This window comes from Gadus chalcogrammus, chromosome 23 (genome assembly GCF_026213295.1).
Source record: "Gadus chalcogrammus isolate NIFS_2021 chromosome 23, NIFS_Gcha_1.0, whole genome shotgun sequence".
NCBI lineage: Eukaryota > Metazoa > Chordata > Actinopteri > Gadiformes > Gadidae > Gadus > Gadus chalcogrammus.
The window spans coordinates 12,309,865-12,336,673 of NC_079434.1; the positions used below are offsets into that span (position 1 = coordinate 12,309,865).

Genomic DNA, 26,809 nt, shown 5'->3' on the forward strand with positions numbered 1-26,809 from the left:
CATTGTATTGTGGTGAAAACCTGATCTCCAAACAGCGTTTGTATGGATGACTATATCTCCCGTATTATGGTACGGACAGGCGTTTCGTTTTGAAAGGTACTGTTCACTAGATAGACAGAAAGCGTTGCTATTGACTGAGCAACAGTTAATAACAAATCACGGCCTCTAAGTAAAGTATTGACTTGATAAGGACGGGTTTCCCACAAAAAAGGAATCGTTTAAGTGAATTCCTGACCGACAAGAGGCTATTCCGCACCAACGCCCGAAGCGATAGTGAGTACCAACGCTGTCTTCACTAAAGTTACATCCAGTTCAATGTTCCGATGGAAAGGTGGCATTTAGCTACCTCCCATAGTATACCGTTTTTATGGATAACGGGAAAAATATACTAATAGTCATTTTAACGCCCTCGTTAAACTGAAAAAAGTGACCTCTGCTGACCGCACAGTCGAATAATCAAATAGACCAGAAAGTGCTGTAGCCTAATTCAAAGATAAGGGAACAACGCCAACGACGCTTAATACAAGTCCAATACTTCCCTATTAAACTTTAATATAGCATACACATAAATCCAGTCACACGCACATCATTGCAAACACGACTAGGCTACATCTTTCAAAGTTTAGACAAATGACGTATTTATTTAACTTCGAAAATATGACACTGTGTGTGTCTTTGTCTGTGTGTGTGTGTGTGTGTGTGTGTGCGTGTGCATGTGCGTGCATGAAATGTAATGTGCAATGTTTGCTGTCGCCAGTCACATGTTTAAGACCTGTTTGTTCTTTGTAAATCAGTTGTGTGCTCTACTATGGGGCACTGTACCAGGTTGTTTACCTGTGAATGCAATCCAATGGGTGCATTTGGACTGCATTCACCTTTTAGGGAGGCGGCCACTATGTATAAATATGATGTTTGGTACATAAAACAAGTTTTGTCTTTGACAAAATACTTTTTGACCTAACTTTTTGGATTTTCAGATTGTCTCACTGCAATCAATATCTGATTGATAATGCTGTCGCGGTGCTTTTATAAATGGCATGCAGCTCTTTGATATGATTGATATGTACAGTTTCAGTTTCATTTTGCCGAGTGTCTGTTGTGCTCTGGTTTTGTGAGATGGAGAGAGAGAGAGAGTGATGGGATGACCTCTTAAGCACCTTGTCTCTAGGCGGCGAGGAACATTGCTACAGGGTAACCTGGTGCCAGTGAAGTCTCAATACTGCTGCTCCTTTCTTTCTTTTTCTGCCATCTCCCCAGGGGTATCCTAGTTTGTCCTTACTACACGTACACTTGAGGAAAATGGCGGCCTATCTCTTGCGTTCAAAACAGACATTGAGTCTCTCTCCCTTTTGGGAATTGGTATTGTATGTGAAATGAGTGTTGCTCATTACTAGTGTGGCTTGGCTTGTACCAATGTTGGCTCTGACGGCGAAGACAGCTGCAAGCCAATAAGCCCAATAGCCGAAATAACAATGAGACCTGATCAAGCGAAAGGTAAAGAAAAAAAAGTTTTATTTCCGGCAGGGTCTCTTTCCCAAATGTTTTTTGACATTTTTAATAATGATCTGAGCAGTGGCAAAAAAAAGCACTTTCAGAGGAGGTACATTGGCAGGGCGCTAATATGGTCCTAATGGTTAAAATTCACATCTGCAATGGTTGAAGCATTTTTCGCTCAGTACTATTTTTTTTTGCTCTGCATGGGTCACTTTCACCCAAAATGATGTGATATAGGGTCCAGGTTGAAAAACCCTGAAGTTATCGTTTAATTTCAAACATAATTTGTCTTGCATTTTTGCAAGTAGGATTATCACCAGATCATTCACCGATCACCGTTCCTGGGGAGGGCCCTGAGGTGTGGAGGTGCTTACTATGGCCTGTGTAGTCGTCCCGACAGGTGTCGTGAAGCTGCAGCCCTGCATAGCAGACATTCCTGAAGCTTTGTTTCTCGAGCAGTGGGTCAGCGAGTGGGTGGGGGTGGGAAGGAGCGGGCGGCGCGGGGGGGGGGGGGGGGGGGGGGAGGGTGTCTGGGAACAGGGGAATGGTATGCCGCGGCTGAACTCCCAGAATTAATTTGAGCAACCTGCTGACGGAGACAAAGTTCTTCCTGTTGTGCGAGCAGCTTGACTCTTGTCTCGGGGAAGAAGGCTATTGGCAAACAAGACTGGTGTTGTGGCCCTCAGACAATGTATGACAGGCATTGGCACCCATTATGGGAGGTCATGATTAGTTTATTTAATATGTCGGTGCCAGGCTACACTGGGCATCTCCTGTTGCGACCCTTATCTTATCTTGAGCCTTTTATGATTGTGTATTTGTCCGTTGGTGCTCTTGCACTATTTACACACTGACGGACGACATGAGAACCAAGTTAAAGCCCAAGTTAATAGTTGGCATGTTACTGAAATCAAGGATTAGCTTGCATTAGTTGTGTGCTGTATCCTTTCTGTTTCTAATTGTTGATATTTTTGTAGATAACAATTATACATATGATACAAATGCAGGGTTTTGCAGGGGCCTTATATTGTAAGAGTTGACCAAAACACAACCAAAACCATTATGTACCAATTTACATGTTGCCCTTTTCAACGTGAAAATGATCACTCTAAACTGTGACCAAAGTAGTTCATCACAGGTCCTACTACCAGCAACCCAATGTCAATCATTGAAATCCTCTTCATTAATTAGGCTGCGGAACTAAATGATCACTGTGAGGTTGCATGCAGTGCCCCCTTCCATCCATCCGTCCAGCTTTTAGTTTTTCATTCCGTCTTATCTGTCTAGCCATCCTTACATCTGTCCATCCATCCAAATGTATCCATTCATCCAGACATCATTGCAATCATCTCTCAATCCATCCATCCATCCATCCATCCATCCCTGCCCTTGCAATCTATGCATCCATCCATCCAGCATTCTTCCAGTCGTCCATGCAATTGCCGTGTCACTCACGGCGTCACGGATGCATTCTCGCTGAGTGATGGACCTGTGTGTCGGCCAAAGTTATACAGATGACAGTGATTTCAAGGATGTGCCTGGCAAGAGCTTGCCTGGGAGCAGGGATGGGAGGCTGGGGGCGTGCTTTGGTTTGTGCGACGCTGCCCAATTTGTGCAGGCCTGCAGTGGTATCGCATGTCTCTACAGAGTTGCCCTGGCGCTCTGGGATGGAATGAGCCCACCCAGCAGATGCCAGCCATTAGACACCAGCGGTGGAAGGAGCATTAGATCATTTGGAATAGCACAGATAAAACCACACAACACTGCACCCTAGACCCTGTTTTGTTTTACAGATTTTCCACTAACCAGTCACTGGTGTGGGATGTGAAGTAGGCCAACTCAACCAAATGGAAGTAAGTTAAGAGTTGGACCTAATGTCAACCAGCATGGTACATGCATTGACCATTATACGTGTAGATATAGTTTAGGATAATATCATCATTTTAATATACAATTTAGGCACAGACACTCATAAGCAACTTGCAGTGAATGTAGGTTGGAATATAGGGCTGAGGTAGATTGCTCATTGAAGCCTTCAGATAGGCTGCAGAATAGAATCCAGAAACTATTAGCTCAGACTTAGACACTAAATCTCACTAAATAGGAAAGAACTGGTCTCCAGACTTTTGTACGTGTTGGTCTTTTAAATTTAAGAACTTAAGTTGGATACACTATGTTGTCTTTATCCACACGTACTAAATTGATGAATAGTCTATTGGATTGCTTTGCTGGGTTTGTATTTTTGAGGCATTGATCTGCTTTAAAAAAGACTGACGCTGATCTTTGGACACTTCAGTCTAGCTGAGCAAAAGGAAACCGCTTATTGTTGGCAGATCATGTGAACACAGCCTTCACATTGTGAGCTGTCAGGGGTGTGTATTAGTGGTCTTATTAATGGGCTACGCTCTTTGGCGTCTACATTTGGAAGTTGGAACGGTATATGCAGTAGGCCTCTGGAGTGCCTGGTTACCCAGCGTCATACGACTGTCCTGACTGTCCTTCTCCTCAAATGAGATACTGACGCAGTAATTAAAGTGTAACCAAACACGTTGGTCTTAGCTGTCTCCGCCCGGGAAACGGCTTTGAACGATGGGGCTGTCGGTTTAGTGAGGGGGCCGCGGAAGCCTGATGGAGTGGGTGTGTCGACCACAGAGGAACACCCAAGCTTCCACTTCCTTTCCTCGTAATAGAAAATGTGAGTGCATTTAAAGGCAGCTCCTTATCCCCGTTTGAAGTTTTGGCTTCTGCATGACATGTTGGTTTCATTAGTTAGGTAGTTGGTAGAAGTCCTCAGTTTGGGGGGGTCTAGCTAGTTAGAAGGTTGTTGGAGCAAACAGCTTTGACTTTTTGTTACAAAAGCATTAAATCCATCAGATGCTTCTTATGAATTCAACAGCAACATGTTCCATGGCAACAGCCTCTGTTTGACCTCAGAATTCACAATCAACAAGCCAAGTCACTGCTATTCTGAAAATAAATGCACCGCATTGCAATAACATGTTTGGACCAAAATCCTCAGATGGCCATATACACATGATGTTTATTTAAATCCATTTGGATTTACAGTTTGTTAAACACGTTGGAAGCAAGGGATGAGGAGTCGGTAGCTGTCATTTCATTTCTGTGTTGCCAAAGCTTTCCAGTTCCCCCGAGGCCCTATTTAAACACAAAAGAAAAGTGTTCACTCTCACAACATCTACATGCTTTGTTTAGGTGTCCCTCATTCAACTCATGGCTCAATGCTTTCATTGTAAAATATTCTGTGCCTGTGCCAAACATTCAATGATGATGAATAATGAGTGCAGTGCAATTAGTCTGGACAGTAAGACAGATACTTTATTTTTCCTGTTCCTGTGCTGGTCACTTTAACGTTTTAAAGCACTTCAAAAAACCCTTTTAATTTCATGCTTTCACTCATGATAAAGTCATCTAATCTGGTGTGTGTGTGTGTGTGTGTGTGTGTGTGTGTGTGTGTGTGTGTGTGTGTGTGTGTGTGTGTGTGTGTGTGTGTGTGTGTGTTGGAGAGTTTCTCTTAAGCTGTTTGACTTCTGCCAGAGGGTTAGGCAGGGTCCTGGCAACATGATCTCATTGTGTGTGAATCATGGCTCCATCCCTTCTGTGTGTAGGGCATCTCAGGTGGCCTCTGCCCTGTCTTCCTTCTTGTTAAAACACTCTCAAATCTGCCACCTCTCCCTGGCTCGAGGCCCCGAAGGCTGACCCTATGTAATTGCCTGCTTAGAGCCTTTTATTTAACCTCTTTCACTACTTCGGGATGTTGACTGTCTGTGAAGTGTGTGTGTGTGTGTGTGTGTGTGTGTGTGTGTGTGTGTGTGTGTGTGTGTGTGTGTGTGTGTGTGTGTGTGTGTGTGTGTGTGTGTGTGTGTGTGTGTGTGTGTGTGTGTGTGTGTGTGTGTGTGTGTGTGCGCGCGTTGTACGACTGCTTGCTCCCTGGCTTGTGTTTATGCTCGTGTCCGGCTATTTATGCATTCATCCATGTTTGGACCAATGGGCCTCGGCCCTCGATCTATTGAGGCTCTTTCTATTCCCTCTTCACTCATTGAGCGCAATTAGAAGGAGTTACCTTTTGAAAAGGCCTTAACAAAAGCCTATTAGAAGCCCTATACTATCTCCCCTCTCCGTCGAGAGGGGCCTATACGTGATTAACGCCATTCAATCTGGATGATGACAGCCAGGGGAGCACTCTTCTCCAGCCGTCCAACCCCCAGTGAGGCTGCTGTGTTGTTTAGCTTGCTCCGCCTCACATCACATAGATCCGCTTTTCTTCCTCGTCCCTCCCTTGTCCTCCCACATTCAGGCCCAGTGTTGGGGTTAATTTGTTGGTAATCCTAAGCCTTTTGTCCCAAGCAGTGCACACAGTAGCCCGAGCAGTAGAGCCGGCGTATCTGCTGGAAGAGAACCAGGATCTTTGGAACGTGGAGCGTTCCTGTATGTTCTCCTTGAAGAGCAGAGGGTTTTAATGCAACCCGAAGAAAGTCAGAGCTGAGGTCCACCGCCTTAAGGCCAGATGGCATACTTAGGACCACTTCGCTCGTTCGATATTGCGCTAAGCCACCAGAGCCTCAGCCTACCAACAAAAATGCATTTCTTTAAACCCCACAGAAAGGCGACGATAGCAGCTCCCTCAGATATTTTAACAATTTGCCCTGGGTTCCTCTGAGCTCCACTGTCCCGAAATAGAGTGGTATTTGAGTTTTTTCCTAAATTGTAGTTTCTAGAACTACGCCCCTCAACACTGGACATATGGACGAGGGCACTCTCTCCAATAACATCCACTTGTAACCCCTGGTGAGAGCGCTTAACTCTAAACTAGGGATGCAAACAATTAATCGATTATCGATTAATTGTCGATAAGAGATTACTCGATTAAAATAAATTACTTGCAATTAATCGCATTTTAACCCGTAATTCCCCAACCGTCCACGTGAGGGCGCACTTGACGCCAGACGTACTTGACGCACACGCGGGAACACAAGCGGGAACACAAGCAAAGCAGGGCCGTGTTCCAATACCCGTACTTCCATGAGTATACTTAAAGGAAGTATACTATCCGCACTGGCTACTACGTACATTTTTCAGATGCGAGTGCTGTTCCAAATCGAGTACTCCGTGGTGCACTAACCGGAAATTACGATCACGACTGCCGCCGTGGCTCCTCCCCCGCAATAAACATCCCGCTTTGAACGGTGAACTCTTTACGCCTAGCAGCTATAAAAAGCTATAAAAACTATAAAAACTACAAAATGACTATATTAATGCAGGCTATGTGGAAAATGCGCCGACTTTGGCTCAGCCTGGCTCCGCCTCTTCTGCTACGTAGCTATTGGTGCGTTTTAATATCCATCCGTCTCGGAGCTCCGAGGACGTTGCCTAGCGACACGCACAAACACGCCCCTTTTCCTCGGAAGTCGATCTCGCCATCTCGTTTGAACTCAGCGGTGACCGAGCGAGGCTTCCGAGATAGAATTGAAAATGGATGCGCCCAGTGTGACATTCAGTGAACTGTTTTCATTGTGTTTGGACCGCTTTGGTGGTTTAAATCGCAATTTCAATCACTCGTATTGCTGTAATAACTTACATATGCAGAAGATACATTGAAACATGAAATGAAGTGAAAATTGTAGAAGTTGAAATGGCTGCGTTTTCGTATGGTGAAAACGCACCGTTTCATTTATATTATTTCGTAGTCCTGAAATAATATAAATGAAAATAGTAGTAGTAGTCGGCCAATGCTACCGCAACAATAGCTTTCCGGGTGGCGTCCATGTTTTTCTCCGACGACCTACGCTCAAAACATAATAAAACGATTTTAGTGTGGGCGTGGCGTCCGATCCGAGATCCGAGTCGGCTCGCAGAGAATACTCGAACGCACCATTATGGCTGCCGTTGAGTACGGGGAGTGTCCTTCGATCCACACTTCACGATTAGCCCGTTTTGAGTACGGCATCCGGGTCCTTGAAGTATACTTCTTTTCGCCGGATCTGAATTGGAGTACTTCGTACTCAAATTTTGGCTAGTAAGTACGGACAGTACGGGTATTGGAACACGGCAGGACGGAGTGCAGTATGGAGCCACTTTAAGTTGGTTAATGACGACAAAGACGCCAAATGCACAATATGTGGAAGTATTCTAAAGTACAACAACTAAACGACTTTGTTGAATTACCACCTAAATGTGTCACATTCAGAAGGAAATTCAGCTTCTCAGAAGAATTGCCGCTTATCAATTAATCGATCATCGATCGATAAGATGAAACAACTATCGATTAATGAATTACTCGATAATTTGCATCCCTACTCTAAACCCATGTTGAGGTCTGCTGTTCAAATCATGGTGAAACACTTGCTAATGTAATGACGTTCTTTAAGCTCTTAAGATGCGCATAGGTTGTGATAAAGCGGATGTCATTGGGAATTAAAGTAGGGCTTGGGCAACTTACTCAAGGGTACAGGTAGCTTGAGTAGATTGAGGATTACATTACATTTTGGCTGAGAGTCACACAGGCTCAACACAGCCCCATCCTGTCCTCCTTAACCATGCAAAGCGAAGATGGATGTTGTACACCACTTCTACCATCATTTTAGTGCAGTTACCCTACATGGTATTTAGTATGTTCCCCCTTCACGTACTAAGCACCCTTAAAATTCAAAGGTTGTGCTTTGCTGTCAAACATGTGTCGCACACACATCAAAGAACGGTCTTGAACGCTATGTTAGCTTTTAGCTCACCACTAATTACTGGCTGCTCTTGTGGAAAAACCTTCTTTAGAAACACTGCTTTGGCTCTGGTGCAATTAAAGTGTGGTATTTATAGTCTACCAGATTACTTAGCCTTGATATCAAAGGTTTCTAGTATTCGTGTGTGTGTGTGGGTGTGGGTGGGTGTTGGGTGTGTGTGGGTAATGATAATGGCTTACTCATCACCACACAGACAGAGGATTTGAATACACCTTGAATAGAATTCATTGTCCAGTGTGTCTCAGTTTCTAAGGTCTGTGCAATTGTTTTTGTAGCTTGAAAACGAAAAACTTGTGACTATAGCTTGAATGTACATTTGCATCGACTTGCTAGGTGTAACTTGTCTTCGACTATAACTTTATATAATAAGGTTTTTGTCTGCAATCAGCCAAAGCAAATCCCCAACACACAATATGAATCTAATGTGGATCGGTTGTTTGCTGAGATATGTTTTCTCTATGTTTGCAAGATAGGCATTTTAATAAGCAAGCACACAAGCATCACCGGATGCAACTGTCAAAGGCCAATAATCTTCTCTACATCCTCTGAAATTACATTTTCATTTCAAACTGACATTTGGTTTTCCATCTGCTACATTGAAGAACTGAACATCAATCACATTCAAACGGCTTTGGCAACATTTTGGTCCTTTTTTTAAAAAAATATAATTCTTTCCGGAATATATTTATTTGTAGCCAACAACAAATTGAGTATGTTGACAAAAATACCAAAGCCATGATTCATTCAATTGCAGTATATGATGAAAGGCAAATAACACATCAGAGCCTTGTTTGATTTATGAAAATGGCCGCTTACTTAATATAAACAACTAACTATACTCTCATGCCCTCATTTTCGGCATATGCAACAAAGCTCCTATTTCACATTCCTCTCTCAAACCCAGCTCAGACAATGGCCCAGTCTAATGGCTCTCTTTTTTCACTTCTGTCCCCCCGTCTTCCTCTTTGTGTCCCGGATCGTCGCTGGACTGGGGAAAACAAAGCATCTCTTTTTCGTTGGTGTTCTGAAGCTGGACTGGTTCAGCCATTGCCCACTAATCTAGGTATCACATCAGTGACCTCCAGGCTTCACTAATGGGATGTCCACAGTCTGGGGAAAAATGGAAGCTGAGAGGGATGGCTGGAAAGCCAGATACAGTGGGAAGGAATGGAGAGAAGCGGCTTGGTGTGCGTGCGTGCGTGACCAAACTTGTGGTCCATTGGATAGAGGGGAATACTGGGGTATATTATTGAAGTACAGTGCTGCTTTTATAGGCAAGAAGGGTCTCTCATGTAGGAACAATAGAAATAGAGCCGTTATTGGTTTCTGGTTTCCAGTGATCAGTCCTTTTCAAGAGGAATGCTGAAGCACAACATAGCCTAGAGGTTCTCGAAAACGAACATCATGGAACGATGGGAATCCTTGTTTTTCCCTCTGCGTTTAGCTGTAAGAGGAGTGGTATCTAAGTGCAATTTGTAGGAGGCGTCGGAGGGAATTTGTAATTGCATTTGATGTTGTGTGAATTAAGATGTGGCCAGTTCTTGACTTCTGAAATATGAAATATTTGATCCTCAAATATAGAAACATGGATGGATCCATGTGACGAAACATTTTCCCACATAATGTCAGTGTGACTTTGGGGGACAATGTTCCGTCACATGGATCCACTGAGCCAGAGTAAATATCACCTCTGAATCAGCATGCTCGGAAGACACTGAAGCAGCAGCTTCATCAAATATTCAGGTGGCCTTCCCTGCCCCCCCCCCCCCCCGACAGCCGTTCTTTATTCTCTCAGCTCGAATATTCCCTCAATGTTTTTTCAATGTTTCTTCGATGTTGCAATAGCTGTGAGCAGACACACACCAGCCAGTGCTATGTTTTTTGCTAAGCCAGTGACCTTATTGTAGGTTTTACAAGGTTTTACAAAAAATGCTATGCTAATGCTCCTCAAAAAAGCTATTCACTGTGGTAGCTGCTGGCCCTTGCTGTACAATGTGTTGGGCTGCTGTTCTACAGAGTGTGGGCTGGCCAGGGATTCCCTGGTCGATGACAGAGCCTAGAGATCCTTTAGTCCACTCGATTAATCCAATCAACGCAACCAGCAGCCAGACGCTCAGAGGGGAAATCCTCTGCCATGGAGTGTGGCCAGCATCGTAAGGCTGATCAGGGCTGAAAACCGCCAGAGTGTGAGCCAATATCTAAGTAACTATCCATTACATATGTTAAAGTTTACCTAATTACACTGCACGGAGAGCATTACTTTGTGTTCTGTAGCTGCGCGATAAGAGACTGACGCTCTTCATCATTGCTCATCTTTGTTTTTAATATCCCTTCAAACACCACTTCGAAAATAATATATAGAGGCGGTGGCTCGTCATTATTTACTCATCTTAATTCTTTAAATCCTTTTAACCACTACTGGGAGAGGAGCCGATTCAGCCGATAGGAATGCTTGTACTTTGCGGCCACTTCCATGACAGTGCTAAACTATATGTAAAACTGAATCCCTACTTCTTGGTCTGAGTCTGACATGTTTTGTGTCTTCTTCTGGCAAACATGAAGCTCTAGGGGCCATATCCCTGTATTCAGTATTTACCTCTCTCCTTGTTTATATCCCAAGCGTGGGGCTTTTACTGTGAGGGTGACCCCTGAAAGGCACTCAGAAGTAAAGTGTTTGTGTGCACGCATGTGTCTCCTAAGTTACCAAGCTTCTTGCGGGCGTGCATGTGCAGGACCTACCATGACGGGTGCGTAGGTCTCTGATGGCCATGCTGCACTTTGTCCACTGGCTCCATTTAGCCCTCTTGCTGCAGAGCCACGGCGAGTGATGCTTTCTGTGAGCTGTGATAATGGATCGTGTGGATATCATCTGGGGGCGAATCTCCAATGGCGAGAGATGCCGTGAAGGATGACACTACTTCAGATCGGCTGACCCAACTTTGCAGAGAGAACCCGCCCACCCCCCTTTCCTCAGCCTGGCTGACCTGTCGTCACAAATCTGTGAATAAGGACGGGACGTTGTTGTTTTGAGATTTAAGTTGAAGTTTTGTTTGCTCGTCTCAAAAAGTTGCCATCTATCATAATGTGTGGATGAGGCAGAGCTAGGCATCGTGTAAGTTCAGATCTAGTTAGAAATGTATAAACAGAGGAATTGCAGCATTAACCAAGCAAAGAAATGTCATGCTCTTCCGGCTTTTTTGTACTAGGTTAAAACGGATATCTTGCATGCTAACTTCATGAAGGGCAAATGAGGCAAACAATTGTATACTTATATTTAATAAAGAATATTTGTTTGTGGAAGTAGTGTGCCGCTTGTTCTTAGTAAAAGCAATGTGCCAGCCTGAACCCCTCGTTGCGGACGGGGAACTAAGTGATGCTTTTGCGAAAACAAGTTTGCAAGTGTAGTGTACAGACTTAAACACAAAAGCGAGGATATGCCATTTCTGTGGTTGGGCGCCATCTCCTTGTATCAAACAAAGGCGTGAGTGAATGGGTGTGCTAGGCGGTGATGGGGAGGTCAATGAAGTTGGTGAGAGAGGAGACAGAGAGAGAGAGGGAGCGAGAGACAGGGAGAGGGAGAGACAGAAAGACGTATGGCTCTGCGGCCACGAGCGTCCCTCTGGATGGGGGCGGGGCCGTGAAGGATGGTGATGGGAAGTCCTTAGTCATGAATCACGTCCCTCTCATTTCCCACCCGTAGCATTGACATTCCGCTCCCCCCCTCCTATATCATGTAGCCTTACATCATGCTTGTATAATTTTTTTATGGACAGATTATTAAAAAAATTAGTGGTCTGTGTTATTGACGTGATGCTTATTTCCTACTGTTATCGGTAGCTTGTGTCCCGAACTCTTGTTCAGATTAACAAGGTAAAGACAAGCCTGCACACGTCACAACAACAAATGGATGGAGGTGTCCTAGCAACCATTGCATAAATGGCCACAACTCATTTATTTTGTGTTTGTCCGTGTACTTTCTAAAGCCTCAAAGTGCATTGTGTTCATCTGGTTCTATTTGGATAAAGCTATGTTTAATGTCACTAGTCTGTTTGCTCTCACTCTCGTTGTCTCTTCCCAACTCTACTTGCCTTTCCTAGTCTGCAGGACCCAGCGAAGAGAAGAGATGATGTAGAATATAAAGGTTATTATTCCTTTTTCGTTTCAGGACTTATGCAACCTCTAGTTAAATAGAACATTACCAAGCTAGGGGTAAGTCTCATGGTTGAATAAGGAGTAAACCTACTATATTTTGACATTTATGACAATGTAAACTGTTTATGTTAGGCTCTTCTCCTTATTTAATAAAATCAATGCTTCCCTGCATGGAAATTCATCATTAAGTGACCTGGAGCGCTGGGGTGAAAACGTTATAAAATTAATGTTCCCGCTAGGGGCCATTAATAGGTAACATTCATAGAAATATGGCTTATCATTTGTAATTCTAGCCAACACTGCCACACAAATCTACAAGCTGACAGAGATATATATTTAGGTGTGTGTGTATTTGTTAATGTCTGTGTGGGATATTTAAAGGTCAGTGGTGCTAAAGTCTCTAGTATGCATGTTATTGTAACTTAATTTAGTTCCCTCTTTTTATTTAAAATCTCAGTAGAAGTCATGTGTTTCATGTAACCTGTATCCAGCTGTGTTTGAGTCTTGACTCGGGTTGCAAATGTCATCATTTTCCTTAACTGATAGTTGTACACATTAACATTCAATAATTGATTATTATAACAATCAAAACGCACGTCTTCTTCTCTGTTTAAGTTTTATGTAAACAATTCCTGCACCACATTTGTTACTTAAAACACTAATTCATGTTGCACAAATAATGTAAACAACCATAATTATAAAACACTAAGGAAACGTCCTTATTCAACAAATGGAGGTTCCAAACAAAACAATGAAAAATGGGGCACAATTAATGCAATTAATGCCATTTCTAGACTAACAAGGCAGACCGAAGCAGAGCCATTTTTGTGAAAAAAGTGGTGAAAAAAACAAACAAATTCATTTTTAATCTGTTACACTCTTAACAGTTATTACTTGATTTTTAATGACTTTTTTGCATCCCCAGTCTTTGATGCCCTCTCACACTGCTTGCCTTGCTCCGTTAGTGGTCTTCAGCTAAAGTGCTGCACACACGCACACACGCTCACACGCGCGCGCACACGCACACGCACACGTGCACACACACACGTGGACACACGGATGTACTCGTCCAGCAGAGACACCTGCGTGTTATCAGCTCGGGAGAGGAATTCCAAAGGTGCCCTTCTACTACCCTACTACCCCTCTCTGTCCTGCCTGACTTATCGCTGAAACCTGCGCTCTCACCATAATGTTTGCAGAGTTTCGCTCCGGTTATACTATTTGGTAATTTAGTCTTTATGAGAGGAATATTGATTCCTCAGAGTTTTGTGCTCAATTTCTGTTTTCCTCTATAAAAAAAGCCCTTTCCATTAACGATATTTTCCCTGTATTACACTGAGATGTACTAGATGCCTCAAAGTAACATACTCTGTTTGACCCGTTCACTGTGAGCTCTGAGTTACTGAGTCCAGACCTCCTCGAAGGAGCTACCCCCTTTTGAGGTGTATTTGAGCTGAGATTCTCAAGTTTTTCGCTGTGTTTGCTCATGCTTCGGCCTCGGAACAGCAGGGAGGTAAGGGAAAAGCAACCAATACGACTCGGCCCTCTGGTGTGGAGGAGGAAACACTGGTTGTCAAGGTGTGTGTGTTCAGTGGAATGTGGAGGAGTGGGAGAAGCCAAGGATAAGAGAACCCTTTCCCATGAATTTGTCAGAAGATGAGTTGATGTGTGTGAGCATGCAAGTCATAAGTGGTGGTTAAATGAAATGGACAAAGCAAAGTGCTTTTCAAACAAAACGTAACATCTGTGGTCATTAGTCATTCACAGAAGTGTAGTGTTTGTAGAAATATGTGTGCGTTTGTGGAAGTTAGTTTGTGTGTTTGTGTGTTTCTGAGCGTGTGTCTGTGTGTGTGTGTGTGTGTTGGAATCCTTTCAGCCAGCCCATCTTCTTTGGGTCAAGCATAACTGGGGGTTTGTGTGATTATACGCGTATGATTGTTCGTCGCTTTTTGAGATTAGCAGACTGCTGACAGGTGCGGCCTTTTAACTGTCATACGACCCTCCCGGATAAAACGTCCGATCCTTAATGGAAGGATTGGAGATCCTGTTTCTCACTGCAGCCATCTTGCTTCATTGGATATCAGCAGGGCTTTAGTAGGAGAAACTTTGGTTGTTGGAGCTTGGTCCGAATCTTCATGTTGAATCGGTGACTGGTATGGAAGTTCCCTTTCAGAGGCTCTCGCCAGCCCAGTGACTCAGAGCGCCGTTGTATTTTAAATGGGGGGAGTCAGACCACCATATAGCCCCTTTATGCCTTTTTGTCACCTCATAACCCCAAACCAAAGCCACTCAATAGAACCTTTGTTTTTTCTTGCTTTTTGCTCCCCCACACTCGTACCCCTCCCACTCATGCACACGCCCTTACACTTTTACAATCAAAACACACACACACACACACACACACACACACACACACACACACACACACACACACACACACACACACACACACACACACCCTAACAGACCACACACACGTGCTCTGTGCAGTGGGTATCATTCCATGCATCTGGTGGAAAATGCACAGCTCAACTAGTGTTGCTGAGCTCCGCTGCGCCGGCCTAGTATGTTTGATTCCAATTACCCCACAGGGTTTAACTCTTGTGACGACACGCAATGCATGGCTTGTTCTGTTTGGTGGATTGTTAAAGGAACCCACCTTCGAGCAACTCAGCAGGGCGGCGGCGGTGAAGGAAATGCAAACATTTTAATTCTTCAGCATCCTGAAGAGACTCTCCTTAGGATGTTGTTTATTTAAGAGACTTGTCTTAATCATCGTGATAGTTACGTCACCTAGTTTGGGCTATATCAGTACTAACCTAGTTTTTAGGTTGTAGCTCATGAGACCCAAATACCCTTTGAAAGCGTGTGCCAACAACTCAGTCCAACAGGTTAGACCAGTGGGGTAAACATTTCAGGCAAAGTTGATATAGGCCTCATAAGCTGTTGCTGGTGGTGTTTATTGTTAAGAACACATCCGTAGGAATGTAACCGGAGAGTCAGACACACCTAAACTGACAACTTCAACAGTTAACGTTAGATTAGAGCTCAATAGTGATGCAAGCCAGGAATCGTATAATCCAAAAAGAAAATATGCACCCTGGCAACGTTTAGGACACATTTGCATGAAACCCCCCTTGCTTCCTATTTGTTGATAGCCAGTGACTTATGATGAGCCAAGTACGTGATTCGGTCTAGACGAATACATTACTGTAGTTTATCTAGAATCACACTATTTCATTTACTGTTTTAAAGAGAGATTCAAAACCCTCTGTCAACATGTGACACACGTTTATACTTATTTGTAACATGAACCCAATCCACAAGAAGCACTGCGCTAATCACCAACACGTACCCATTTCCCCCTTAATGTTCCCCAGATTAACGCCATTGTGTGTAGCGCAATGTAAAGCATCTGTGCCATTAACCGGACACTTCTGCACGATGGTGCACGGCAGGGCAGCGTGGATATATCCTCTGTCTGGGCTGCCCCGAGGCATATCGGGTGGCCCTTCAACAAGTCAGTCGCCCAACCAAGAAGACTCATGCCGCCGGCGTTACAGGACAAACGCACAGAGAGCCCCCCCCCCCCCCCCAACCTACCACCACCAGGCCCCGTCTTCATTCCTCACCTTCGTCGTCGTGCTCTTCTTCACCTCGATTCAACTGCAACCCTGCAACCCGAATCAGATCCCCCCCCGCTCCCCGTCTAAAAACAGCCGTACAGTCTGACTACACCGCAGAGATCTTCTCTTCCCCTCGTTCATCTCCCAGCAATTGGCTTCATTTCTGGGAACGTATCCGCCATTGGATCCCGTAGGAAAAACAAGTCTGGCGTCAGAGCCAACCAGAGCTGCCCCTCCACTAAACAACCTCCACCAACACCACTACCTCAACGCTTCTGGTTGTAGAAATGGGCAAGAGGTGCACAAGCAATGAATCTAACAGGGTAGTCATGGCGTATGATAGCATTGGTACAATAGTCATTGTGTGCAATGTTGATAGGGGGTTCCTCTAGGTTGTTATTAACCTGTTGATGTTATTGACGGTACCTTAAATGACCCTGAAATGTACCATTCCACTCTTACAGAGATGGCCCTGATCTAAAGTGTGTGTGTGTGTGTGTGTGTGTGTGTGTGTGTGTGTGTGTGTGTGTGTGTGTGTGTGTGTGTGTGTGTGTGTGTGTGTGTGTGTGTGTGTGTGTGTGTGTGTGTGTGTGTGTGTGCGCCTGCCAGCCAGCCGTTGGATCTGAACTTTGGCATGTGATCACCCCTGAGCAGATCATGCACGCGGCCAATGCTGTTTTTCTTCAGTGTTTAGGCACAGACAACCAGGCCCCTCACTGCACACCACACTGATCTTCTTTGGACCTCTGCATTTCCTTATATGCAAACTGTGTGGGTGTATGCATCAACACACAAACACGTCATCCGCCAACACATTCACAAACACGCAACTAAAAACAATACCACTGCTACATACAGCCTACAGTGTGTGTGTGTGTGTGTGTGTGTGTGGTGTGTGTGTGTGTGTGTGTGTGTGTGTGTGTGTGTCTGTTGGGGGGGCGGGGCCTGTGTATGGGAACGGCCTGTGCGGATGTGTGTGTTTTGGCAGGGCGGGGCCTGTGTTTATGGAGGGGGCGGGGCCTGTGGGTGTGTGTATTCTGGCTAGGCCTGTGGGTTTGTGAGGGTGGGGCCTGTGTGATTAGGGGGCGGGGCCTGTGTGTGTTTCTCATATTGTCTGTGGCTCATTTTGAAGCCTGAGCCTGCTCCGACCACCTGAGATGCCGCACTGCCGGTTTTGTGTAGTTGTGTTTGACCGCTGCTGATTGGCTGGCACCATCCATGCCGCATCCCCGGTCCCTGTACGTTTCTGCCGCCTCCGTGAAATGTGAGCCCCAGACTCTAAGGAGCAACGTGTGTGTGTGTGTGTGTGTGTGTGTGTGTGTGTGTGTGTGTGTGTGTGTGTGTGTGTGTGTGTGTGTGTGTGTGTGTGTGTGTGTGTGTGTGTGTGTGTGTGTGTGTGTGTGTGTGTGTGTGTGTGTGTACTTTAATGCATGCAGATCAGGAGGTCGCAAACTAGACAGAACATATTTCAAGCACCGTTAAAAGTTCAAGTTGGATCCATCCTAGTATTGTCTTTTAAGTAATATTTGCTATTGCTGAAATATAGTTTTGGTTGTTGTTTGTTCTATCGTCTATCTCACCAACTGTGAGTTTTGCTCATTCAAACATTATTTCGATCTAGCAGGTCTGTACACCTCATGTCGTTCCCTGATATCCCTTGGCTGGCTCTCATCTAATCTCCTTCATCTGGTGGTGGCTGGCCGCTTTCTTCTCACACGCTGTCATTACTTATTAATGGCAGTGTTACTACACATGTGCACACAGATCGCCTGCCCCCTGTGTGTGTGTGTGTGTGTGTGTGTGTGTGTGTGTGTGTGTGTGTGTGTGTGTGTGTGTGTGTGTGTGTGTGTGTGTGTGTGTGTGTGTGTGTGTGTGTGTGTGTGTGTGTGTGTGGACCTGTTGGCTGGCGTATAGGTTTACACGCGGCGGGTTGCTCGCCAACAACAATGGCTGGTATAGGCGCAGCGGGGTCAGCATAGATAGATGGCATGCAGGTACTTTGCTGAGCAAGTCCCTTCCCAAAAGACATTAATAATTAAACCCGCAATTTGCTTCTCCTTCTTTACAATGACAATGACAAATGCCGGCCTCTTTCCCTGTCGGACAGGCATCAGGGGACCTTGGACAATTGATATCGCTTTGAAAAGTATGCCTGATGCTGCTCTGTTCTGAAATGAGTTGCCAAGTGCATTTTTAACAGGCCTCTTTTGTGGCCTGCACACAGGTATGCCTGCTTGGCCGCTCAATGTGACTGCTGATGTCTTCCAATCATCATGTTAATAATTAGGGAATGTAATTAAAGCCTAATGATTTGTTCTGTAGCATAAAGCTTCACTGTAGTTTTGGCTGTTTTTGTGTAAAAGTGGCCAGCGATAAGAGAATTTAAATTAAATATCTAAAATGCTGATTTAATCAACTCGTATGTACAATACCTTGAACACAAACACATGCTCTGTGCAGTGGATATAATTCCATGCATCTGGGGGAAAATGCACAGCTCAACTGGTGTTGCTGAGCACTGCTGCTCCGACCTCGTTTGATTCCAGTCCCGCCCCAGGGTTCAACTCTTGTGAGGACACGCAATGCGTGGCGTTTACATCTTGATACGCCACACACGTGCATAATCGCCGTGATGAATGGGAAACGCTGTCCCCACACAGTGTGTTGTTCACACAGTCTGAACTGTCCCCATGTTGAAGTGAGCCAACTTCTGGCCCCTGCCACCTTTAGAATCCCCTGTGGGTCTGGGGCCCGGGGGGGGGGTCAAGCCAGGGTCAGCCCACTGGAGTACGAAGAAGGTGAGGGGGGCTATTTGGATGTGTCAATGGAGGACTGCCAGTCAGCAGTAGGGCTGCACCCTCAAGTTCCATTATTTTACATTAATGATTGCCAATTTATCAATTTATGCTTGACGGTGCCTCCTGTAAAATCAAAACAATTAAAATAATAATTAATAATAATTACTGTGATATAAAATCTAATTTGTATTTTTCATGAATACATTTATTGCAAGCTTTCAAGTATTCATGCGTGGAGGGGAGAGAAGTTAGCGCAGTCACATGCTGCATGCATGCAGACACACACTTCTACATTTGTGTCATTCGGTTGTGTTGTCAATGTGAAGCCTTCCTGTCACGAGTTGTGCAATGATTGCATCACACGACGTTCTTACTATTACATTGTTAGGATATCTTAATCCATGATGTGACCGATTATTGGCTGTAAAGCCTTTTCAAAGCACAAATGTCAACAAAAAGTAATTTTAAGAAGTACGGGTGAAACATATGGAGGTTAAGGGTGCTACTTAAACGTTTTTTCTGATAACTCCATAGCACTTCCACAAAAGACTGTCCTCTTGACTCACTTTGGAGTGGACATTCCCAGGTTGAGTACCGCCAGCAGCAACAGACAACAAAGCCCTGTCTATGGGTAGAGTCTTGGCTTTCAGGCCTCAATTAGAGATGCAATTCTCACACAGCCATACATAGCCATCTCTGCTATCTTTCTAGCTGTGTTCATGCTAACTTTATCACTGTGCTCCCTGAGGAATTTATACAGCTTGCATGCATTCCCGTGAACTGGATTTTGTTGTAGAAAATAAAGGGTTATTTTTTTACATTTGTACACAGCTGATTACAACTTTCTCAACATGGGTGGGAGGTGTGTTGTTCGGAAAGCATGGTGTTCTTGGTCGATGAAAAGGTGGGTGAGGATGGAGAACGAGCCCGGCTTGAGGCTGCTTTATGAATCGCATTCTCACCGTTGAGATGCGTTCGTCTTTGGAGCTATTGGGGTAAAATATTTTCTTTTAAATATAAGATGTTCTTTCTCGAACTCAATTCTTGTTTCAATCTGATGGACCAAATGCCAACAAACCTGAGTGAAAACTGGTTGAGTGCCTATCTAAAAGCACATCAAATCAGAATTTTATCCCCAAAGGGAATCTACCTGGCAACCCCCCAAGACTTTGCAATAAAAGCCATTATGGCACAGCAGTGCCAGGACGGGTGCCTGTTAGTTTAGTCTGTGTCTGTGGTCCGGCACTAAGCAGCTTAGCGTGAGGATTACCTGAGGGTAGAGGCGAGGTTTCGGGCCTGCGGAACGGACGGACGCAAGCATAGACGGCTGGCATAGAGCTGACATCTGCAGCGGTGTGGGTTGTCCCTGTGGAACCCTATAACCTCTCTGTGCTCCCAAGATGGAGACAATTTCACCATCTGCGACACAACAGGGCCCTTTTGGCCTTTTACAGTACTGCCTCGTTAGGAAGCACTGACGAAAGTCATCTTGTCTGAATCCCATGCTTTGTCTACTCTCTCTCTGCCTGTCTCACTCAGTTTTGATTTTGTCCTATTTTACCTCCTTCTCCATGCGTCTTCTCTCCTGCTGTCTGTCATTGATGACATTGACGCTTCTCTGGCGGTTGCTTTTGTGAAATAACAGGAACTGAGAACTTTAGAATGCATGACGCACACAGAGCCATGACTACAACAGGTCTGGGGGAAAAATTCTGGTTCCCATCGACAACGGTCACGTAGATGTGTGCGTGCGTTTGTGCGTGCGTTTTTGTGCGTGCATGTGCCAGGGCCCTTCTCTAATTACTGCACTGATTCCTCAGCACCCAATTAAGGTCGGCACAGATCCGGCCTGTTATTGGATATGCAACGGCTGGGTTCACGCCATTCCATCCTCTCTCGTCAAGCAACATGTCATGCAGCATTGGTTGGACCCCTCTTGGACTTAAGCCGAGCGCTCTCTCCTTGATGAGCTTTTCCGAATTAAACAGAGTGTGTTTCGTTCTTATCCGTCGGTCCATCTATCACCCATCCATCCATATATCCGCCAATCCAACCATCCCCAGCCCTGTGATACATCCCGTATGTATCACAACATGAGCAGGGTCCTGGACTAGCATCGGGACTGTGTGTGTGTGTGTGTGCGTGTGTGCGTGTGTGCGTGCGTGCGTTTGTGTTACTGTTTGTGTGTAGGATCTCTCCAATGAATTCAACAAACTTGTGAATGAAAAGTTCACTTCCTAAAAAAAAAACTTGCTAAACTTGCTTGTAACACTGTTGCCACTACTCACTAAAGCCTGTTGCGTGGGAAATGTTCCCACTTTAAAGGAATAATTTGTAAAGTGAAATGAGTGTTGCTAAAGAGAGAGATGGGTGTGCCAATCAGGATGGACCTGTTCCCGCCCTCATCACATGCACATACTCAGGATTTAAGGATGGATCTCAGGATGATGTTAGCTGTCTGCCTCTTCGCTGGTCAGATTGCACCCTCTAGTGGTGACTTGTTGTCATTGCACCCACTCAAAAACCCCAGTACTAAACAGACACTGAGAAGTGCAAACCGGTCAGGGCGGTTGTTCATTATAATTGCGGGTTATTTAATGGAATGGATTTCTTCATTATCCCTCAGCCATCCCTCATTGTATTTAATCCTGTGTGTTGTCCTTCTGTTTGGATTTCCCCAGGGATGCTGCGTGTGCTGTGAGTGACTGGGTGATACAGGGTGGAGGCGTGGAGCACCATGAGTCTGTAGGCAAAGCACCAAACCAGAGTTTCAGGTCTGTTCCGCTCATACATAGTGTGTGTGTGTGTGTGTGTGTGTGTGTGTGTGTGTGTGTGTGTGTGTGTGTGTGTGTGTGTGTGTGTGTGTGTGTGTGTGTGTGTGTGTGTTTCTAATGGGAGTGTAGGCGTATTTCCGAGTGGCAGGTATGTTTTGTTTGCTCTTTAATAATAGACCCGGTGCAGCTGTGCTTTTAAATATCGGTCTGTTTGTCTGTCTGTGTGCGTACATTCGGCATTGTGTGTTCCCCTTGCCGAAATATTAAGCCGCTAAGTCTGCGTCCTCCTTTTTGTGTCGTCCCAGGGCAATGATTTCATAATATTTCATAAGCTGCTTATATGTCTTTTACTATGCGGACAGATGTCTAGGAAACCGTGACTGTCAGGAAGGGGGGGTTGGGGTGGTGACCTGCGTTACACCAGACAGCTTAAGCGTCTGCAGGTGCTTTCTGGGAAAAGCTGACCTTTGACCTTCCAGAGAGGGAGAAGCCCCAGTCATACCCCTTTACTCCGAACTGCCGCAGTTCATAAACTAAAGCAAGAGGGTGTAGCGATGTCCCATGACACGGGTTTCAACAGCTGTCTAAGAAAAGGATTGATTTAATACGCCATGTGTAATATAAGTGTCGATATATATTTGGACAGCTAGCAGGGAATCGGTTTCAGGGTCTGGCCTGTGGGATTACAGGTTAGACTTACAAGAGCTTTTGCGTTTGCTGTCGCATGCGTAGGAAATCAGCCCCCATTACTTTGTACCTTGTACTTTTAACTAAAACTTTGTGGTTTTATGTGGAAAAGTCAGGATGACATGAACTCTTAAAACTCCAACTGCCTGACTGTAAAACAATAAACCTGTCCTTTGCAGGAATATTACATTTTTGGAATATATACTGTACATGAGCTCATCTATTCTCCTCTCCTCTTCTATTCTGTCCTCTCCTCTCCTGGCCTGTCCTCCCCTCTTCTCTCATCTCTTCTGGTCTCCTCTCCTTTCCTCCTCTCATCTGCTCTGCTCTCCTTCTCCTTTGTCCTCTACTTTCACTCATTTTTTTCGTCTTCTTCTTTCTGCCTTTTTTGAAAGTCATTCAACACTTTTTTCCATTTTCCAAGTGTCAGTGCGAGGAACATTTCTTGTTTTATCTGTGGTTTTTTATGCGCTGCAATTATACTTATCTGACAGCAAGAGAGTGTGTGTGTGTGTGTGTGTGTGTGTGTGTGTGTGTGTGTGTGTGTGTGTGTGTGTGTGTGTGTGTGTGTGTGTGTGTGTGTGTGTGTGTGTGTGTGTGTGTGTGTGTGTGTGTAAATGAGCGAGCGCGCGCGCGAGAGAGACGTAATGTGGACTCGTTTGTGTAATGTGTAATTGAATGTTCCCCTTTACTACAGTTAAAATATGCCGCAAACACGCGCCATAACTGTCTGCGTGCGTGCGTAGGGACGTAACTCTATCTGCATCCGTCCGTCTTGCACTTTGCAATTTGCGGTCTCCTCCACAGCCCCCCCCCCCCCCCCTCTCCCCGTATGATGTAGAGTAGCTGAAATACAAATTGATTTTACATCCAATCTGTCCTCACATCAGCCCAAGAACAACACCCCCCCACAACGACCACCACCACCACCTCCTCCTCCTCATCTCCCCCTTAGGCTTACGGCAACTAATGGGGCTTGAAGGATCGCGGGAAGTCTTGTTCAAGTTCAGTCCGTTGTACTTCATAATTTGGAGATAGAAAGGCATCATCAGCAATTGCAGACGTCTAAAGTACAGATGTCAACACTCTCCCGAGGACTGGAAAAAGGCTGTACCTATTCAACGGGTTTTATAAACTGCATATTGGGTATGTGTAGTTTAGTATGTGCCATAGCTGTGTAAAAGGATGCCCTCCCCCCCCCCCCTCCCTCCCTGGATAATTTCCAACCACCACCACTGTGACATTAATATTCACTCTCCTCGTTTATCCACTGATGGATGGTTCCCTCGTTCCATCGTCGTAAACAAGATGTTGAGCCCCTCGAAAACCGCACGGCTGTAAATGAAAAAGCGCAGAGCGCCCAATCAAAACCCAGCGTCCCGGGCCTCTGTGGTCGCGGCCCAGGATCGAGTTACACGAGCAACGGATACGGTTACACGATCTGGGATTAAATGTCCGAGAAATAATCAGGCGAAGGGAGATTCAACAAGACACGACATGACAACCTTCTTTGATCATTTCATATCTTGAATATCGTTGTTTTGGGATAGCTTTGGTTTTTGGGCCCAGGCTGCTGTTTGGTGAATGTGGAGATCAGCAGATCTTCAAACCATCTGGTATGGTCCAAACTCCACACAAACACATATCCTCATAGAATATAGTATATTGTATGCAGAATATTACCACTCTATTACTGTTACTCGTGTAATGCCAGGGATTGCCCTCTTAGAAATTGGGCAAAAGTCAAGGTTTATTTCCATCCTTTTTTGCAGCATCTTTTAAGAGGTTAGGGTTTAGGGGTTTCTATCTATTAAGAAGCGGTACAAGAGCGTCATCGCGATAAAAGGCGACGCAAGAAAAACCTTGAAATGTACTTGTTCACGGACCACTGGATTCTGTAACGAGAGAAGACACCTCTGAGACAGAACGGGGTGTGAGATGAACGATCATCCATGGCCGCGCCAAGGGCCGGCGAAGGGGACGTCTGAGTCAAGAGGCCGTATCGCCAGACGAAGAAGCCATCGAGCCCGGCGCGTCCCGTAACCGGTAACCCAAGCAGGTGTGACGGAGAAAGCGCTGCTTTGGATGTCCGTCCGGTCACGCGAGGGAGAGGTTTGCCGTCGGTGTCATTGCTGCCGTGGGACCCTTAAACCCTTTTACGGGTTCCAGTATTCCTGTCACCGACCCGGGGGCGAGAGGTCCGAGGTGTGCCGAGACAGCGTCCCTCCTGGGGTCTCCAGCGGTCCGGACTGCCAGGGGCTTCGGACTCGACGCTCTGGGAGAGCTTCCTGCGGCCGCGCGGAGCACAAAGGGAGGCGGCGTGTGCGTCACCGCTCAAGCCTGCGTGGAGCGGCGTATCGGTTTCGTGGCGTCACGCTTTCGAGCAGTTTCCCCCCCCCCCTTTTTTTTCGTTTCAGCTGCGCTACGTGGCCCCTGGGTCTTCTGGTTTTATTTCATAGGGTGAAGAGCATGCGTTGGACGCCGGAGGGGAAAGCAAAGCTAGAGTTTGGTGATATCAATCTGGGTATCACCTTGATTTGGATTCGATTCTGAAAAATGTTACAGGCTCTCCCTGTGCTCTATGTTGTGAAAGGCCTTTACATGTTCCCCCCAAGTCAGTCATCATCAGCGTCCAGCTGAAAAAGTGTGATGGCTGCACCTGTTTGGGCCCCAGGGGGGTCGGCTGACCGCCTCCCTTGGTAAAGACAGGAAGAATAACTGCCCCCTATGACCCCAAACCCCCTCTGTCAACTCTGAATCTGTCAATACAACTACCCACCCCTGAGGTACATTCTCTCCTAATTCTGATTAAACCTAATGTCTCACAGGTAGAAAAAGACCAAACAGCTTTAGAAAGAGTATTTGTTTTGAATTTGATTGCGTTGGACGTGTTTAATTTCGGTCACCGGTCACTTTTGATGTCAATTTCTCCTGCAATGCTCCAGGGAGACCACTAGATGGTGCCAACACCATTGTACAAGGAACCAGTACAGAGGAGCGTACCTCTCCTATCAATCTAGGGTCACAAATCCAGTCAGACTCCCTTCACTCCACGGTGGCCATGGGATCTTGAGCAGACCCGGCCGGACCAGATCGTTCCGGCAGCAGGGAATGTTTCTTTAAGTCCGTCTGTTACGGTCCTTCAGTGCACCATAAAGTGTCTCAGGTTTTCCCAGTGCGGCGGCACGCTTCCTGGCCCTTCTTAAGGGCCCCCTCAATGGAAAGATGGATCCTTACTTAGGATTGGGAATATTCAGTCATCGGTCAACCTCTTCCTCCCCCGCCACCCCGCCACCCCGCCACCACCCCACCCTCTTGGACGCAACAAATGGCAAACGGTTGAGGGAGTAGCGAGGTCTGGCCACTCGGCTCCCCCCCGGGCCCCTGAAGCGCCTCGCTTGTCCTATTTGTTTCTTTCTTTTGTGATTTAAAGCCTGTCCTTCCGATCTCAAAGACTTTGGGCAAAAACGTGGGAGGGCGCGCTCGGTGAAACACCAAACTGATTAGGCATGGGGTTGATTCTTCTTGCCATGAGCTCAGCTCCCGTTGGGGTTTTGGGGTCCCCACTGTGGCTGCCGAGGCTGCTGGAGAGATTCTGTGGTTACGATTCCCGACCTGTCGCTCTCTCTGCTGACCTCGTTGAATCCATTTTATGGACGTCCACAGAGGGTTCAACACCGACCGTAGCACTTTTCACTTTTCCCGGTCCCTGTCATTTTTGGTCATTTTGATGTCGCTTTCGATTTCCTTCCTCCCTCTTGCAAAACAAAGTACAACTTGGAAGTCGATGTCTGACCTGCATATTCTGTTCCGGTAGGATAAATGAGCCTATTCTGATATTCACATCTAATATTCCCTACAATATTCATTTATTTTTAAAGGTTGTTATGAAACGCATTCATTCGCCTGAGTAATGTAAGCGGAAACACAAATTAATGCATTACTAAACACTACTATGCATTGCTAAACAACTTTTTTACACGCATTTTATGCACCACAAAATAAATCCCTCCATGTGATCTCCCACTCCGTAGGCCAGAGGACACATCTTGTATGTTTGCGTTCGACAGACAGAAAGCAGCAGGGATGATGCTGTCTGTGTGGGCCACTGTCCTGGATGAATTACTGCTCAGAATCTCTGAGTGGTTACATATACACATTACACACATATACGCACACATAAAGCTGGGTGCCAATAAACCTTCCTTGTTGGGTTTTTGGTGTCATTTTTCTGTTTCCAAAGAAATGCAATCCTAATGTGTTGTCGAAAACTCTTTCCGGGCTGTTCAGGATGAATGGGAAGTCATTTTATTATTGCAATACTCACCTATTGACCTATGTAGACGCGAAGACGATCCGTCCATATTCTCTTGTGTATTAAAAAGGGTGCGCTGTGTTGTTATATACCTTGTGTCTGTTGTAGCGATCATCTATTTGGCTCCTTTTCAGAACGGACTGATTCACAGCATATTATCTCACCCCAGTTCCTCTCCCTGTATGTCTGTTATTATGAGCACTACTCC

The 26,809-nt window shown here is 45.5% G+C and overlaps 1 protein-coding gene across 2 annotated transcripts in view; it reads left to right on the plus strand.

Annotated features, from left to right (window-relative positions):
* Positions 1–26,809, plus strand: part of mpp7a (MAGUK p55 scaffold protein 7a) — a 122,330-nt gene continuing 95,521 nt past the window's right edge. For both annotated transcript variants that reach the window (XM_056584862.1, XM_056584863.1), the window contains exons 1-2: positions 1–273; positions 21,507–21,599. The gene's annotated coding sequence lies outside the window, so the exon portion shown is untranslated. The remainder of the gene's footprint in view (positions 274–21,506; positions 21,600–26,809) is intronic.